Source organism: Cibotium barometz, chromosome 38, assembly GCF_041138505.1.
Source record: "Cibotium barometz isolate CiBa-2024 chromosome 38, ASM4113850v1, whole genome shotgun sequence".
Lineage (NCBI taxonomy): Eukaryota > Viridiplantae > Streptophyta > Polypodiopsida > Cyatheales > Cibotiaceae > Cibotium > Cibotium barometz.
The window spans coordinates 7220543-7236186 of record NC_141083.1 but is presented as its reverse complement, the minus strand read 5'-3'; positions in this window follow the sequence as shown (position 1 = coordinate 7236186).

Here is a 15644-nt window from a genome sequence, read left to right as displayed (position 1 = left end):
CTTGAGTCTTCGCCAGCGGCGCGGCCGACGTGAGGTGTATGGTCTCGAAGTTTTTTTTTGCCCAGCATGTAGAGGCTAGAAGGCCGAATTCTAGATCATCGACGGTATAAAGGAAAAGGATAAGAAAGACGGTTTGGCTTGTATGAAATTGATTCATGTATAAACTTTTCTTTTATATAAATCTTGTCTTGGCATTATTGTATTGTGTAAAAAGGCTGTTTTAACAAACCTTGTGAAAAGGACCTTAATTAAGGAACATGTTTATTTATGTCAAACAGTGTGGTAGGATTAATTAGAAAAAAAATTGACGCGTGAGTAGGGTGGAAAGTGGGAAGATGGAATGCCCCGACGGTACCATCCTACACGGACGGCGGGTGGACCCGATTAGTCGGGTAGCTTTCCAACATATTAAGTGAAAGCCCTACGTTATTAGATAAATAGGTTCTTTGGCAATTCTATTCTAGAAGATTAGGCCAGCGGGGCGGCTGTGCCTTGCATGGATGAGGAAAAAAGCGTTGTCTCTCTAAGGAATCAAGACTAGTAGTTGCCCAAATTATGATCAATTACCCTATGGGTGGTTTGATTTTTAGAAGACCACGCTCCCATTATGGGATAGAACTAGGTCTTACCTATGAATCGTATCCTTGAATCTCTGCATGGTCAAGGTGTCGATGAGTAGGAAATTTTCTCCAAGATAAGACTTAGTGGACTATCTTAAGTGTTTCCCCTATTTTGGGAAGGGGGGAACCTTACAAATGGTATCAGAGCCGATCTTAGTTCCTAGGATTTGTTTCTTAAAGATTAACTATCAAGGAAGTAAAACAAGTGATTGTTTATCATATGAGGATAAATCTATCATCTCTACTGGCCATAGAAGTGATTTGAATATCCTCACATGTTGAGACAATCATCCTATGAAATTGTGCTTGTATCTTGGGGGTGCACACGCAAGATATTTGTACAATAAATTTGAGAAATAAGATTGGGGAGAAAACCTTTTGTGAGGAAAAACATAGGGTGATCAAGTTAAGAAACTAGTGAGAGATTGAATGACTAGAAGGATAGACCGAAACTTGTTTAGAGAAATTTTCAGGATATATCTCATTAACTTGCATATTATAAATTAATAAGATTATAACTCCATCAACATTTGAATATTTAACGTGTGATGCCATCCATTGGATGCTTTACACTAGGACGATCATCCAAGATCTTGAACCCATCTCAGACTAACTTCGGATGTGTAATTTTCAGAGGATCATGCTCTTAGATGTGTTAATCCCAAGATACTAGATGTGTAATTTTCAAAAAACTAAACATCTCCGACGTGTTAATCCTGATAATCTTTGGATGTTTCAATCCCAAGGCACCAGATGTGTAATTCTCAAAAAATGAAGATCTCGGATATATTAATCCAGAGTGCCTTTAGATGTGGCACTATGATAAGTATTTGATAGTTTTGAACTTTTCATGGATACAATGAAAGAAGCAAGTTCACATTTTCTCGTCTAAAAATCGTAAGAAATGCCGAATTAGTTGGAAGCACTGTTGTCAATCTAACCACCCACTAGAACCAAAATCAGTTATGGGATGCCATGAAATTACACCTTCGTGAAAGGTTTTGTCCTCTAGGATTTCGAGAGGATAAAATGAATGAATTTTTGGAGCTAACCCAAAAAAAGGAAGACCCAAAAAGAATACCACCAAACTTTTGTTAAACTTCTCCAATTTGCTCTAGAGATGGGTGAGGTAACTCTTCTCCATCGATTCATTTGGAAGCTTAATCTACCTTTGAATAACCTCATCAAGAATGTAAAACTATCCTCTATTTCAGAAGCCATAAATTATAGCCAGACTGTGATAAAGTTTTTTTTAAATATAAAAAGTGTCGAGAAGGACATGAGTCCTTCCATGTTAATCAAGAAGAGGTCTCCTAATTCAAGAGGAAGGTCAAGCCCACCCCTGGCTACAAGGAATCATGAGCTAGAGCAAAGATTAGGTTAAGAAATAGGGATAGCTGCGTTAAAGATAACCAAAATTAACAAGTATTTCTATGAGTAAATAGAAGAGGATTGGTGCAAGATTCATGTGAAGTAATGTGTGTGATGAATAGAGGTATTCTACAAGACGATACTAAGATTATGAAATTGCTATCATAGGTTAGATTGCATAAGGATTGATTCCCTTATGTTTTTCCATGATAATTTGTTAAGTACCATACTACATGGGGGTATAGAATAAGGAATTTGAAGGTTCATATCATATGAGAGGTATATGGATGCATGAAATTAGGATAATAAGGCCAATTAACTTTAGAATAATAAAGACCTTTTGGAGACACAACAAAACGAGCCAAGCACATGAAATAAAGGACTCTTTAAGAACAATGTTTAGATAAAAGAAGATTTTTACCTAGTGGTGGGGACACCAATTTGAAAGAGACAGAAGGATTTACTTAGATACTACCCCAGCTTGCGAGATGAGGACATCTCGAATCTTTTAAGTGGGGGAGATTTTAAGGTCTCTCCTAAGCCACGTATGTATGTGTCTCTTTTAATATAGATTTCAAGAAGGAAAGAGAGTGCACTTAGAGAAGAGTGAGACAATAAGGCTAGAAACATTAGGAAAGTGTTAGAATAAAAATATTAGCTCCAAAAATCCTAAAAGAAATAAGACGATAAGAATAGTTCTATTAAGAGCGAAGTATCTCCAAAAATAGAAATTCGAATTTAGGTGATAGGAGGTCGTATTTAGAGTACTTTTACATACTTAGAGTCCATGCATACTAAAAATATGGAAAAAAACAACACGTTTCTAAAGATGGCGCGTTTGTGGCTACCCACAGACGTTTTTGCCTATTCTGCCCGTGATGGCTTGTGGACTAGATGCCTTTCGGTTCTTTTGACTGGATATATGACCATATTCTGAGTTTTTATCAGAGAGTTACGGCCGAAACAATTTGCTGATTTTGTCAGGGTCTCTACACAGAAAGAGCTGTAAGAAGGCAGCAAGTAATCCTAGAGCTTGAGATGTATATATCCCTTCATTCTTATCTAACATCTTAGAAGAGAAGGTTAGATTGCTATGGTCTTTCGGAAGAAGAGACCAAAACTCAATAGCTTTTCTTTTAGAGAAAGAATAGTATGCCGTAGCCCTGTAGAGAGAAGGCTATTTTGCCATAGACCTTAGAAAGAGAGAAGAGTCACAGTACGAGTAAGAGGAGATAAAGCTTGGGGATGATTGGATGATTTCAATCATAAGAAAAGGTATTAGAAGACTCTATTCTCATATGTCAAGTTCTAAAGCTCTTGTGAACGAGCAAAGGCAACGATAAACGATAAATTTCTATAAGGTATATACATATTTTGTTTTTCAATTATATATCACTCTTAGGGGTTGAGCTATGGCCCCGGATTCTCTATTAATTGTTAATAGTGATCTATTTGATTGATTTACTATTTAAAGTTTGTATTCTTTTAAACAACAGCATATGCCTTAATGAAGAATGTCTCATCGCAATCTCGAGTTGAAATACTAAAATCTTTGTGAAAAGGATTGTTTTCTTAAGAAGGTAACATGAATTCTAGTCCTATGGTTTAGTGATGAGTAAATGGATTGTTATCTTGGTTAAATTAAGATACATGTACAACTCTCCCTGCCTTGACGCTGCCCCATTCTTGTGCTTGTATAGCCGGATGGCAGAGACGTTAGTAAGGCCCGGAGTTGGCCCATGGTATCCCTCATACCATTGGGAGAATGAGGTTCGCCGATTGAGGCAAGTGATTGTGATGCTGCCTAGTTCTGAGGGCCCAGACTAGTGCGGTGAATTAGCCCACCCTAGTTCGCAGACATCCCTCTGAGGGGCGGGAGGATCGAGCGATGGAGCCTGAGAGGGCGACAGGCCGGCTTGAGTCTTCGCCAGCGGCGCAGCTGACGTGAGGTGTATGGTCTCGTAGGGTTTTGCCCAGCATGTAGAGGCTAGAAGGCCGAATTCTAGATCATCGACGGTATAAAGGAAAAGAATAAGAAAGACGGTTTGGCTTGTATGAAATTGATTCATGTATAAACTTTTTTTTTATATAAATCTTGTCTTGGCATTATTGTATTGTGTAAAAAGGCTGTTTTAACAAACCTTGTGAAAAGGACCTTAATTAAGGAACATGTTTATTTATGTCAAACAGTGTGGTAGGATTAATTAGAAAATAAATTGACGCGTGAGTAGGGTGCAAAGTGGGAGGATGGAATGCCCCGACGGCACCATCCTACACGGACGGGTGGACCCGATTAGTCGGGTAGCTTTACACGGACGGGTGGACCCGATTAGTCGGGTAGCTTTCCAACATATTAAGTGAAAGCCCTACGTTGTTAGATAAATAGGTTCCCTGGCAATTCTATTCTAGAAGACTAGGCCAGCGGCTGTGCCTTGCATGGATGAGGAAAAAAGCGTTGTCTCTAAGGAATCAAGACTAGTAGTTGCTCAAATTATGATCAATTACCCTATGGGTGGTTTGATTTTTAGAAGACCACGCTCCCATTGCGGGATAGAACTAGGTCTTACCTATGAATCGTATCCTTGAATCTCTGCATGGTCAAGGTGTCGATGAGTAGGAAATTTTCTCCAAGATAAGACTTAGTGGACTATCTTAAGTGTTTCCCCTGTTTTTGGAAGGGGGAACCTTACAAATGGTATCAGAACCGATCTTAGTTCCTAGGATTTGTTTCTTAAAGATTAACTATCAAGGAAGTAAAACAAGTGATTGTTTATCATATGAGGATGAATCTATCATCTCTACTGGCCATAGAAGTGATTTGAATATCCTCACATGTTGAGACAATCATCCTATGAAATTGTGCTTGTATCTTGGGGGTGCACACGCAAGATATTTGTACAATAAATTTGAGAAATAAGATTGGGGAGAATACCTTTTGTGAGGAAAAACATAGGGTGATCAAATTAAGAAACTAGTGAGAGATTGAATGACTAGAAGGATAGACCGAAACTTGTTTAGAGAAATTTTCAGGATATATCTCATTAACTTGCATATTATAAATTAATAAGATTATAACTCCATCAACATTTGAATATTTAACGTGTGATGCCATCCATTGGATGCTTTACACTAGGACGATCATCCAAGATCTTGAACCCATCTCAGACTAACTTCGGATGTGTAATTTTCAGAGGATCATGCTCTTAGATGTGTTAATCCCAAGATACTAGATGTGTAATTTTCAAAAAACTAAACATCTCCGACGTGTTAATCCTGATAATCTTTGGATGTTTCAATCCCAAGGCACCAGATGTGTAATTCTCAAAAAATGAAGATCTCGGATATATTAATCCAGAGTGCCTTTAGATGTGGCACTATGATAAGTATTTGATAGTTTTGAACTTTTCATGGATACAATGAAAGAAGCAAGTTCACATTTTCTCGTCTAAAAATCGTAAGAAATGCCGAATCAGTTGGAAGCACTGTTGTCAATCTAACCACCCACTAGAACCAAAATCAGTTATGGGATGCCATGAAATTACACCTTCGTGAAAGGTTTTGTCCTCTAGGATTTCGAGAGGATAAAATGAATGAATTTTTGGAGCTAACCCAAAAAAAGGAAGACCCAAAAAGAATACCACCAAACTTTTGTTAAACTTCTCCAATTTGCTCTAGAGATGGGTGAGGTAACTCTTCTCCATCGATTCATTTGGAAGCTTAATCTACCTTTGAATAACCTCATCAAGAATGTAAAACTATCCTCTATTTCAGAAGCCATAAATTATAGCCAGACTGTGATAAAGTTTTTTTTTTAATATAAAAAGTGTCGAGAAGGACATGAGTCCTTCCATGTTAATCAAGAAGAGGTCTCCTAATTCAAGAGGAAGGTCAAGCCCACCCCTGGCTACAAGGAATCATGAGCTAGAGCAAAGATTAGGTTAAGAAATAGGGATAGCTGCGTTAAAGATAACCAAAATTAACAAGTATTTCTATGAGTAAATAGAAGAGGATTGGTGCAAGATTCATGTGAAGTAGTAATGTGTGTGATGAATAGAGGTATTCTACAAGACGATACTAAGATTATGAAATTGCTATCATAGGTTAGATTGCATAAGGATTGATTCCCTTATGTTTTTCCATGATAATTTGTTAAGTACCATACTACATGGGGGTATAGAATAAGGAATTTGAAGGTTCATATCATATGAGAGGTATATGGATGCATGAAATTAGGATAATAAGGCCAATTAACTTTAGAATAATAAAGACCTTTTGGAGACACAACAAAACGAGCCAAGCACATGAAATAAAGGACTCTTTAAGAACAATGTTTAGATAAAAGAAGATTTTTACCTAGTGGTGGGGACACCAATTTGAAAGAGACGGAAGGATTTACTTAGATACTACCCCAGCTCGCGAGATGAGGACATCTCGAATCTTTTAAGTGGGGGAGATTTTAAGGTCTCTCCTAAGCCACGTATGTATGTGTCTCTTTTAATATAGATTTCAAGAAGGAAAGAACTCGAGTGCACTTAGAGAAGAGTGAGACAATAAGGCTAGAAACATTAGGAAAGTGTTAGAATAAAAATATTAGCTCCAAAAATCCTAAAAGAAATAAGACGATAAGAATAGTTCTATTAAGAGCGAAGTATCTCCAAAAATAGAAATTCGAATTTAGGTGATAGGAGGTCGTATTTAGAGTACTTTTACATACTTAGAGTCCATGCATACTAAAAATATGGAAAAAAACAACACGTTTCTAAAGATGGCGCGTTTGTGGCTACCCACAGACGTTTTTGCCTATTCTGCCCGTGATGGCTTGTGGACTAGATGCCTTTCGGTTCTTTTGACTGGATATATGACCATATTCTGAGTTTTTATCAGAGAGTTACGGCCGAAACAATTTGCTGATTTTGTCAGGGTCTCTACACAGAAAGAGCTGTAAGAAGGCAGCAAGTAATCCTAGAGCTTGAGATGTATATATCCCTTCATTCTTATCTAACATCTTAGAAGAGAAGGTTAGATTGCTATGGTCTTTCGGAAGAAGAGACCAAAACTCAATAGCTTTTCTTTTAGAGAAAGAATAGTATGCCGTAGCCCTGTAGAGAGAAGGCTATTTTGCCATAGACCTTAGAAAGAGAGAAGAGTCACAGTACGAGTAAGAGGAGATAAAGCTTGGGGATGATTGGATGATTTCAATCATAAGAAAAGGTATTAGAAGACTCTATTCTCATATGTCAAGTTCTAAAGCTCTTGTGAACGAGCAAAGGCAACGATAAACGATAAATTTCTATAAGGTATATACATATTTTGTTTTTCAATTATATATCACTCTTAGGGGTTGAGCTATGGCCCCGGATTCTCTATTAATTGTTAATAGTGATCTATTTGATTGATTTACTATTTAAAGTTTGTATTCTTTTAAACAACAGCATATGCCTTAATGAAGAATGTCTCATCGCAATCTCGAGTTGAAATACTAAAATCTTTGTGAAAAGGATTGTTTTCTTAAGAAGGTAACATGAATTCTAGTCCTATGGTTTAGTGATGAGTAAATGGATTGTTATCTTGGTTAAATTAAGATACATGTACAACTCTCCCTGCCTTGACGCTGCCCCATTCTTGTGCTTGTATAGCCGGATGGCAGAGACGTTAGTAAGGCCCGGAGTTGGCCCATGGTATCCCTCATACCATTGGGAGAATGAGGTTCGCCGATTGAGGCAAGTGATTGTGATGCTGCCTAGTTCTGAGGGCCCAGACTAGTGCGGTGAATTAGCCCACCCTAGTTCGCAGACATCCCTCTGAGGGGCGGGAGGATCGAGCGATGGAGCCTGAGAGGGCGACAGGCCGGCTTGAGTCTTCGCCAGCGGCGCAGCTGACGTGAGGTGTATGGTCTCGTAGGGTTTTGCCCAGCATGTAGAGGCTAGAAGGCCGAATTCTAGATCATCGACGGTATAAAGGAAAAGAATAAGAAAGACGGTTTGGCTTGTATGAAATTGATTCATGTATAAACTTTTTTTTTATATAAATCTTGTCTTGGCATTATTGTATTGTGTAAAAAGGCTGTTTTAACAAACCTTGTGAAAAGGACCTTAATTAAGGAACATGTTTATTTATGTCAAACAGTGTGGTAGGATTAATTAGAAAATAAATTGACGCGTGAGTAGGGTGCAAAGTGGGAGGATGGAATGCCCCGACGGCACCATCCTACACGGACGGGTGGACCCGATTAGTCGGGTAGCTTTACACGGACGGGTGGACCCGATTAGTCGGGTAGCTTTCCAACATATTAAGTGAAAGCCCTACGTTGTTAGATAAATAGGTTCCCTGGCAATTCTATTCTAGAAGACTAGGCCAGCGGCTGTGCCTTGCATGGATGAGGAAAAAAGCGTTGTCTCTAAGGAATCAAGACTAGTAGTTGCTCAAATTATGATCAATTACCCTATGGGTGGTTTGATTTTTAGAAGACCACGCTCCCATTGCGGGATAGAACTAGGTCTTACCTATGAATCGTATCCTTGAATCTCTGCATGGTCAAGGTGTCGATGAGTAGGAAATTTTCTCCAAGATAAGACTTAGTGGACTATCTTAAGTGTTTCCCCTGTTTTTGGAAGGGGGAACCTTACAAATGGTATCAGAACCGATCTTAGTTCCTAGGATTTGTTTCTTAAAGATTAACTATCAAGGAAGTAAAACAAGTGATTGTTTATCATATGAGGATGAATCTATCATCTCTACTGGCCATAGAAGTGATTTGAATATCCTCACATGTTGAGACAATCATCCTATGAAATTGTGCTTGTAGCTTGGGGGTGCACACGCAAGATATTTGTACAATAAATTTGAGAAATAAGATTGGGGAGAATACCTTTTGTGAGGAAAAACATAGGGTGATCAAATTAAGAAACTAGTGAGAGATTGAATGACTAGAAGGATAGACCGAAACTTGTTTAGAGAAATTTTCAGGATATATCTCATTCACTTGCATATTATAAATTAATAAGATTATAACTCCATCAACATTTGAATATTTAACGTGTGATGCCATCCATTGGATGCTTTACACTAGGACGATCATCCAAGATCTTGAACCCATCTCAGACTAACTTCGGATGTGTAATTTTCAGAGGATCATGCTCTTAGATGTGTTAATCCCAAGATACTAGATGTGTAATTTTCAAAAAACTAAACATCTCCGACGTGTTAATCCTGATAATCTTTGGATGTTTCAATCCCAAGGCACCAGATGTGTAATTCTCAAAAAATGAAGATCTCGGATATATTAATCCAGAGTGCCTTTAGATGTGGCACTATGATAAGTATTTGATAGTTTTGAACTTTTCATGGATACAATGAAAGAAGCAAGTTCACATTTTCTCGTCTAAAAATCGTAAGAAATGCCGAATCAGTTGGAAGCACTGTTGTCAATCTAACCACCCACTAGAACCAAAATCAGTTATGGGATGCCATGAAATTACACCTTCGTGAAAGGTTTTGTCCTCTAGGATTTCGAGAGGATAAAATGAATGAATTTTTGGAGCTAACCCAAAAAAAGGAAGACCCAAAAAGAATACCACCAAACTTTTGTTAAACTTCTCCAATTTGCTCTAGAGATGGGTGAGGTAACTCTTCTCCATCGATTCATTTGGAAGCTTAATCTACCTTTGAATAACCTCATCAAGAATGTAAAACTATCCTCTATTTCAGAAGCCATAAATTATAGCCAGACTGTGATAAAGTTTTTTTTTAATATAAAAAGTGTCGAGAAGGACATGAGTCCTTCCATGTTAATCAAGAAGAGGTCTCCTAATTCAAGAGGAAGGTCAAGCCCACCCCTGGCTACAAGGAATCATGAGCTAGAGCAAAGATTAGGTTAAGAAATAGGGATAGCTGCGTTAAAGATAACCAAAATTAACAAGTATTTCTATGAGTAAATAGAAGAGGATTGGTGCAAGATTCATGTGAAGTAGTAATGTGTGTGATGAATAGAGGTATTCTACAAGACGATACTAAGATTATGAAATTGCTATCATAGGTTAGATTGCATAAGGATTGATTCCCTTATGTTTTTCCATGATAATTTGTTAAGTACCATACTACATGGGGGTATAGAATAAGGAATTTGAAGGTTCATATCATATGAGAGGTATATGGATGCATGAAATTAGGATAATAAGGCCAATTAACTTTAGAATAATAAAGACCTTTTGGAGACACAACAAAACGAGCCAAGCACATGAAATAAAGGACTCTTTAAGAACAATGTTTAGATAAAAGAAGATTTTTACCTAGTGGTGGGGACACCAATTTGAAAGAGACGGAAGGATTTACTTAGATACTACCCCAGCTCGCGAGATGAGGACATCTCGAATCTTTTAAGTGGGGGAGATTTTAAGGTCTCTCCTAAGCCACGTATGTATGTGTCTCTTTTAATATAGATTTCAAGAAGGAAAGAACTCGAGTGCACTTAGAGAAGAGTGAGACAATAAGGCTAGAAACATTAGGAAAGTGTTAGAATAAAAATATTAGCTCCAAAAATCCTAAAAGAAATAAGACGATAAGAATAGTTCTATTAAGAGCGAAGTATCTCCAAAAATAGAAATTCGAATTTAGGTGATAGGAGGTCGTATTTAGAGTACTTTTACATACTTAGAGTCCATGCATACTAAAAATATGGAAAAAAACAACACGTTTCTAAAGATGGCGCGTTTGTGGCTACCCACAGACGTTTTTGCCTATTCTGCCCGTGATGGCTTGTGGACTAGATGCCTTTCGGTTCTTTTGACTGGATATATGACCATATTCTGAGTTTTTATCAGAGAGTTACGGCCGAAACAATTTGCTGATTTTGTCAGGGTCTCTACACAGAAAGAGCTGTAAGAAGGCAGCAAGTAATCCTAGAGCTTGAGATGTATATATCCCTTCATTCTTATCTAACATCTTAGAAGAGAAGGTTAGATTGCTATGGTCTTTCGGAAGAAGAGACCAAAACTCAATAGCTTTTCTTTTAGAGAAAGAATAGTATGCCGTAGCCCTGTAGAGAGAAGGCTATTTTGCCATAGACCTTAGAAAGAGAGAAGAGTCACAGTACGAGTAAGAGGAGATAAAGCTTGGGGATGATTGGATGATTTCAATCATAAGAAAAGGTATTAGAAGACTCTATTCTCATATGTCAAGTTCTAAAGCTCTTGTGAACGAGCAAAGGCAACGATAAACGATAAATTTCTATAAGGTATATACATATTTTGTTTTTCAATTATATATCACTCTTAGGGGTTGAGCTATGGCCCCGGATTCTCTATTAATTGTTAATAGTGATCTATTTGATTGATTTACTATTTAAAGTTTGTATTCTTTTAAACAACAGCATATGCCTTAATGAAGAATGTCTCATCGCAATCTCGAGTTGAAATACTAAAATCTTTGTGAAAAGGATTGTTTTCTTAAGAAGGTAACATGAATTCTAGTCCTATGGTTTAGTGATGAGTAAATGGATTGTTATCTTGGTTAAATTAAGATACATGTACAACTCTCCCTGCCTTGACGCTGCCCCATTCTTGTGCTTGTATAGCCGGATGGCAGAGACGTTAGTAAGGCCCGGAGTTGGCCCATGGTATCCCTCATACCATTGGGAGAATGAGGTTCGCCGATTGAGGCAAGTGATTGTGATGCTGCCTAGTTCTGAGGGCCCAGACTAGTGCGGTGAATTAGCCCACCCTAGTTCGCAGACATCCCTCTGAGGGGCGGGAGGATCGAGCGATGGAGCCTGAGAGGGCGACAGGCCGGCTTGAGTCTTCGCCAGCGGCGCAGCTGACGTGAGGTGTATGGTCTCGTAGGGTTTTGCCCAGCATGTAGAGGCTAGAAGGCCGAATTCTAGATCATCGACGGTATAAAGGAAAAGAATAAGAAAGACGGTTTGGCTTGTATGAAATTGATTCATGTATAAACTTTTTTTTTATATAAATCTTGTCTTGGCATTATTGTATTGTGTAAAAAGGCTGTTTTAACAAACCTTGTGAAAAGGACCTTAATTAAGGAACATGTTTATTTATGTCAAACAGTGTGGTAGGATTAATTAGAAAATAAATTGACGCGTGAGTAGGGTGCAAAGTGGGAGGATGGAATGCCCCGACGGCACCATCCTACACGGACGGGTGGACCCGATTAGTCGGGTAGCTTTACACGGACGGGTGGACCCGATTAGTCGGGTAGCTTTCCAACATATTAAGTGAAAGCCCTACGTTGTTAGATAAATAGGTTCCCTGGCAATTCTATTCTAGAAGACTAGGCCAGCGGCTGTGCCTTGCATGGATGAGGAAAAAAGCGTTGTCTCTAAGGAATCAAGACTAGTAGTTGCTCAAATTATGATCAATTACCCTATGGGTGGTTTGATTTTTAGAAGACCACGCTCCCATTGCGGGATAGAACTAGGTCTTACCTATGAATCGTATCCTTGAATCTCTGCATGGTCAAGGTGTCGATGAGTAGGAAATTTTCTCCAAGATAAGACTTAGTGGACTATCTTAAGTGTTTCCCCTGTTTTTGGAAGGGGGAACCTTACAAATGGTATCAGAACCGATCTTAGTTCCTAGGATTTGTTTCTTAAAGATTAACTATCAAGGAAGTAAAACAAGTGATTGTTTATCATATGAGGATGAATCTATCATCTCTACTGGCCATAGAAGTGATTTGAATATCCTCACATGTTGAGACAATCATCCTATGAAATTGTGCTTGTATCTTGGGGGTGCACACGCAAGATATTTGTACAATAAATTTGAGAAATAAGATTGGGGAGAATACCTTTTGTGAGGAAAAACATAGGGTGATCAAATTAAGAAACTAGTGAGAGATTGAATGACTAGAAGGATAGACCGAAACTTGTTTAGAGAAATTTTCAGGATATATCTCATTCACTTGCATATTATAAATTAATAAGATTATAACTCCATCAACATTTGAATATTTAACGTGTGATGCCATCCATTGGATGCTTTACACTAGGACGATCATCCAAGATCTTGAACCCATCTCAGACTAACTTCGGATGTGTAATTTTCAGAGGATCATGCTCTTAGATGTGTTAATCCCAAGATACTAGATGTGTAATTTTCAAAAAACTAAACATCTCCGACGTGTTAATCCTGATAATCTTTGGATGTTTCAATCCCAAGGCACCAGATGTGTAATTCTCAAAAAATGAAGATCTCGGATATATTAATCCAGAGTGCCTTTAGATGTGGCACTATGATAAGTATTTGATAGTTTTGAACTTTTCATGGATACAATGAAAGAAGCAAGTTCACATTTTCTCGTCTAAAAATCGTAAGAAATGCCGAATCAGTTGGAAGCACTGTTGTCAATCTAACCACCCACTAGAACCAAAATCAGTTATGGGATGCCATGAAATTACACCTTCGTGAAAGGTTTTGTCCTCTAGGATTTCGAGAGGATAAAATGAATGAATTTTTGGAGCTAACCCAAAAAAAGGAAGACCCAAAAAGAATACCACCAAACTTTTGTTAAACTTCTCCAATTTGCTCTAGAGATGGGTGAGGTAACTCTTCTCCATCGATTCATTTGGAAGCTTAATCTACCTTTGAATAACCTCATCAAGAATGTAAAACTATCCTCTATTTCAGAAGCCATAAATTATAGCCAGACTGTGATAAAGTTTTTTTTTAATATAAAAAGTGTCGAGAAGGACATGAGTCCTTCCATGTTAATCAAGAAGAGGTCTCCTAATTCAAGAGGAAGGTCAAGCCCACCCCTGGCTACAAGGAATCATGAGCTAGAGCAAAGATTAGGTTAAGAAATAGGGATAGCTGCGTTAAAGATAACCAAAATTAACAAGTATTTCTATGAGTAAATAGAAGAGGATTGGTGCAAGATTCATGTGAAGTAGTAATGTGTGTGATGAATAGAGGTATTCTACAAGACGATACTAAGATTATGAAATTGCTATCATAGGTTAGATTGCATAAGGATTGATTCCCTTATGTTTTTCCATGATAATTTGTTAAGTACCATACTACATGGGGGTATAGAATAAGGAATTTGAAGGTTCATATCATATGAGAGGTATATGGATGCATGAAATTAGGATAATAAGGCCAATTAACTTTAGAATAATAAAGACCTTTTGGAGACACAACAAAACGAGCCAAGCACATGAAATAAAGGACTCTTTAAGAACAATGTTTAGATAAAAGAAGATTTTTACCTAGTGGTGGGGACACCAATTTGAAAGAGACGGAAGGATTTACTTAGATACTACCCCAGCTCGCGAGATGAGGACATCTCGAATCTTTTAAGTGGGGGAGATTTTAAGGTCTCTCCTAAGCCACGTATGTATGTGTCTCTTTTAATATAGATTTCAAGAAGGAAAGAACTCGAGTGCACTTAGAGAAGAGTGAGACAATAAGGCTAGAAACATTAGGAAAGTGTTAGAATAAAAATATTAGCTCCAAAAATCCTAAAAGAAATAAGACGATAAGAATAGTTCTATTAAGAGCGAAGTATCTCCAAAAATAGAAATTCGAATTTAGGTGATAGGAGGTCGTATTTAGAGTACTTTTACATACTTAGAGTCCATGCATACTAAAAATATGGAAAAAAAACAACACGTTTCTAAAGATGGCGCGTTTGTGGCTACCCACAGACGTTTTTGCCTATTCTGCCCGTGATGGCTTGTGGACTAGATGCCTTTCGGTTCTTTTGACTGGATATATGACCATATTCTGAGTTTTTATCAGAGAGTTACGGCCGAAACAATTTGCTGATTTTGTCAGGGTCTCTACACAGAAAGAGCTGTAAGAAGGCAGCAAGTAATCCTAGAGCTTGAGATGTATATATCCCTTCATTCTTATCTAACATCTTAGAAGAGAAGGTTAGATTGCTATGGTCTTTCGGAAGAAGAGACCAAAACTCAATAGCTTTTCTTTTAGAGAAAGAATAGTATGCCGTAGCCCTGTAGAGAGAAGGCTATTTTGCCATAGACCTTAGAAAGAGAGAAGAGTCACAGTACGAGTAAGAGGAGATAAAGCTTGGGGATGATTGGATGATTTCAATCATAAGAAAAGGTATTAGAAGACTCTATTCTCATATGTCAAGTTCTAAAGCTCTTGTGAACGAGCAAAGGCAACGATAAACGATAAATTTCTATAAGGTATATACATATTTTGTTTTTCAATTATATATCACTCTTAGGGGTTGAGCTATGGCCCCGGATTCTCTATTAATTGTTAATAGTGATCTATTTGATTGATTTACTATTTAAAGTTTGTATTCTTTTAAACAACAGCATATGCCTTAATGAAGAATGTCTCATCGCAATCTCGAGTTGAAATACTAAAATCTTTGTGAAAAGGATTGTTTTCTTAAGAAGGTAACATGAATTCTAGTCCTATGGTTTAGTGATGAGTAAATGGATTGTTATCTTGGTTAAATTAAGATACATGTACAACTCTCCCTGCCTTGACGCTGCCCCATTCTTGTGCTTGTATAGCCGGATGGCAGAGACGTTAGTAAGGCCCGGAGTTGGCCCATGGTATCCCTCATACCATTGGGAGAATGAGGTTCGCCGATTGAGGCAAGTGATTGTGATGCTGCCTAGTTCTGAGGGCCCAGACTAGTGCGGTGAATTAGCCCACC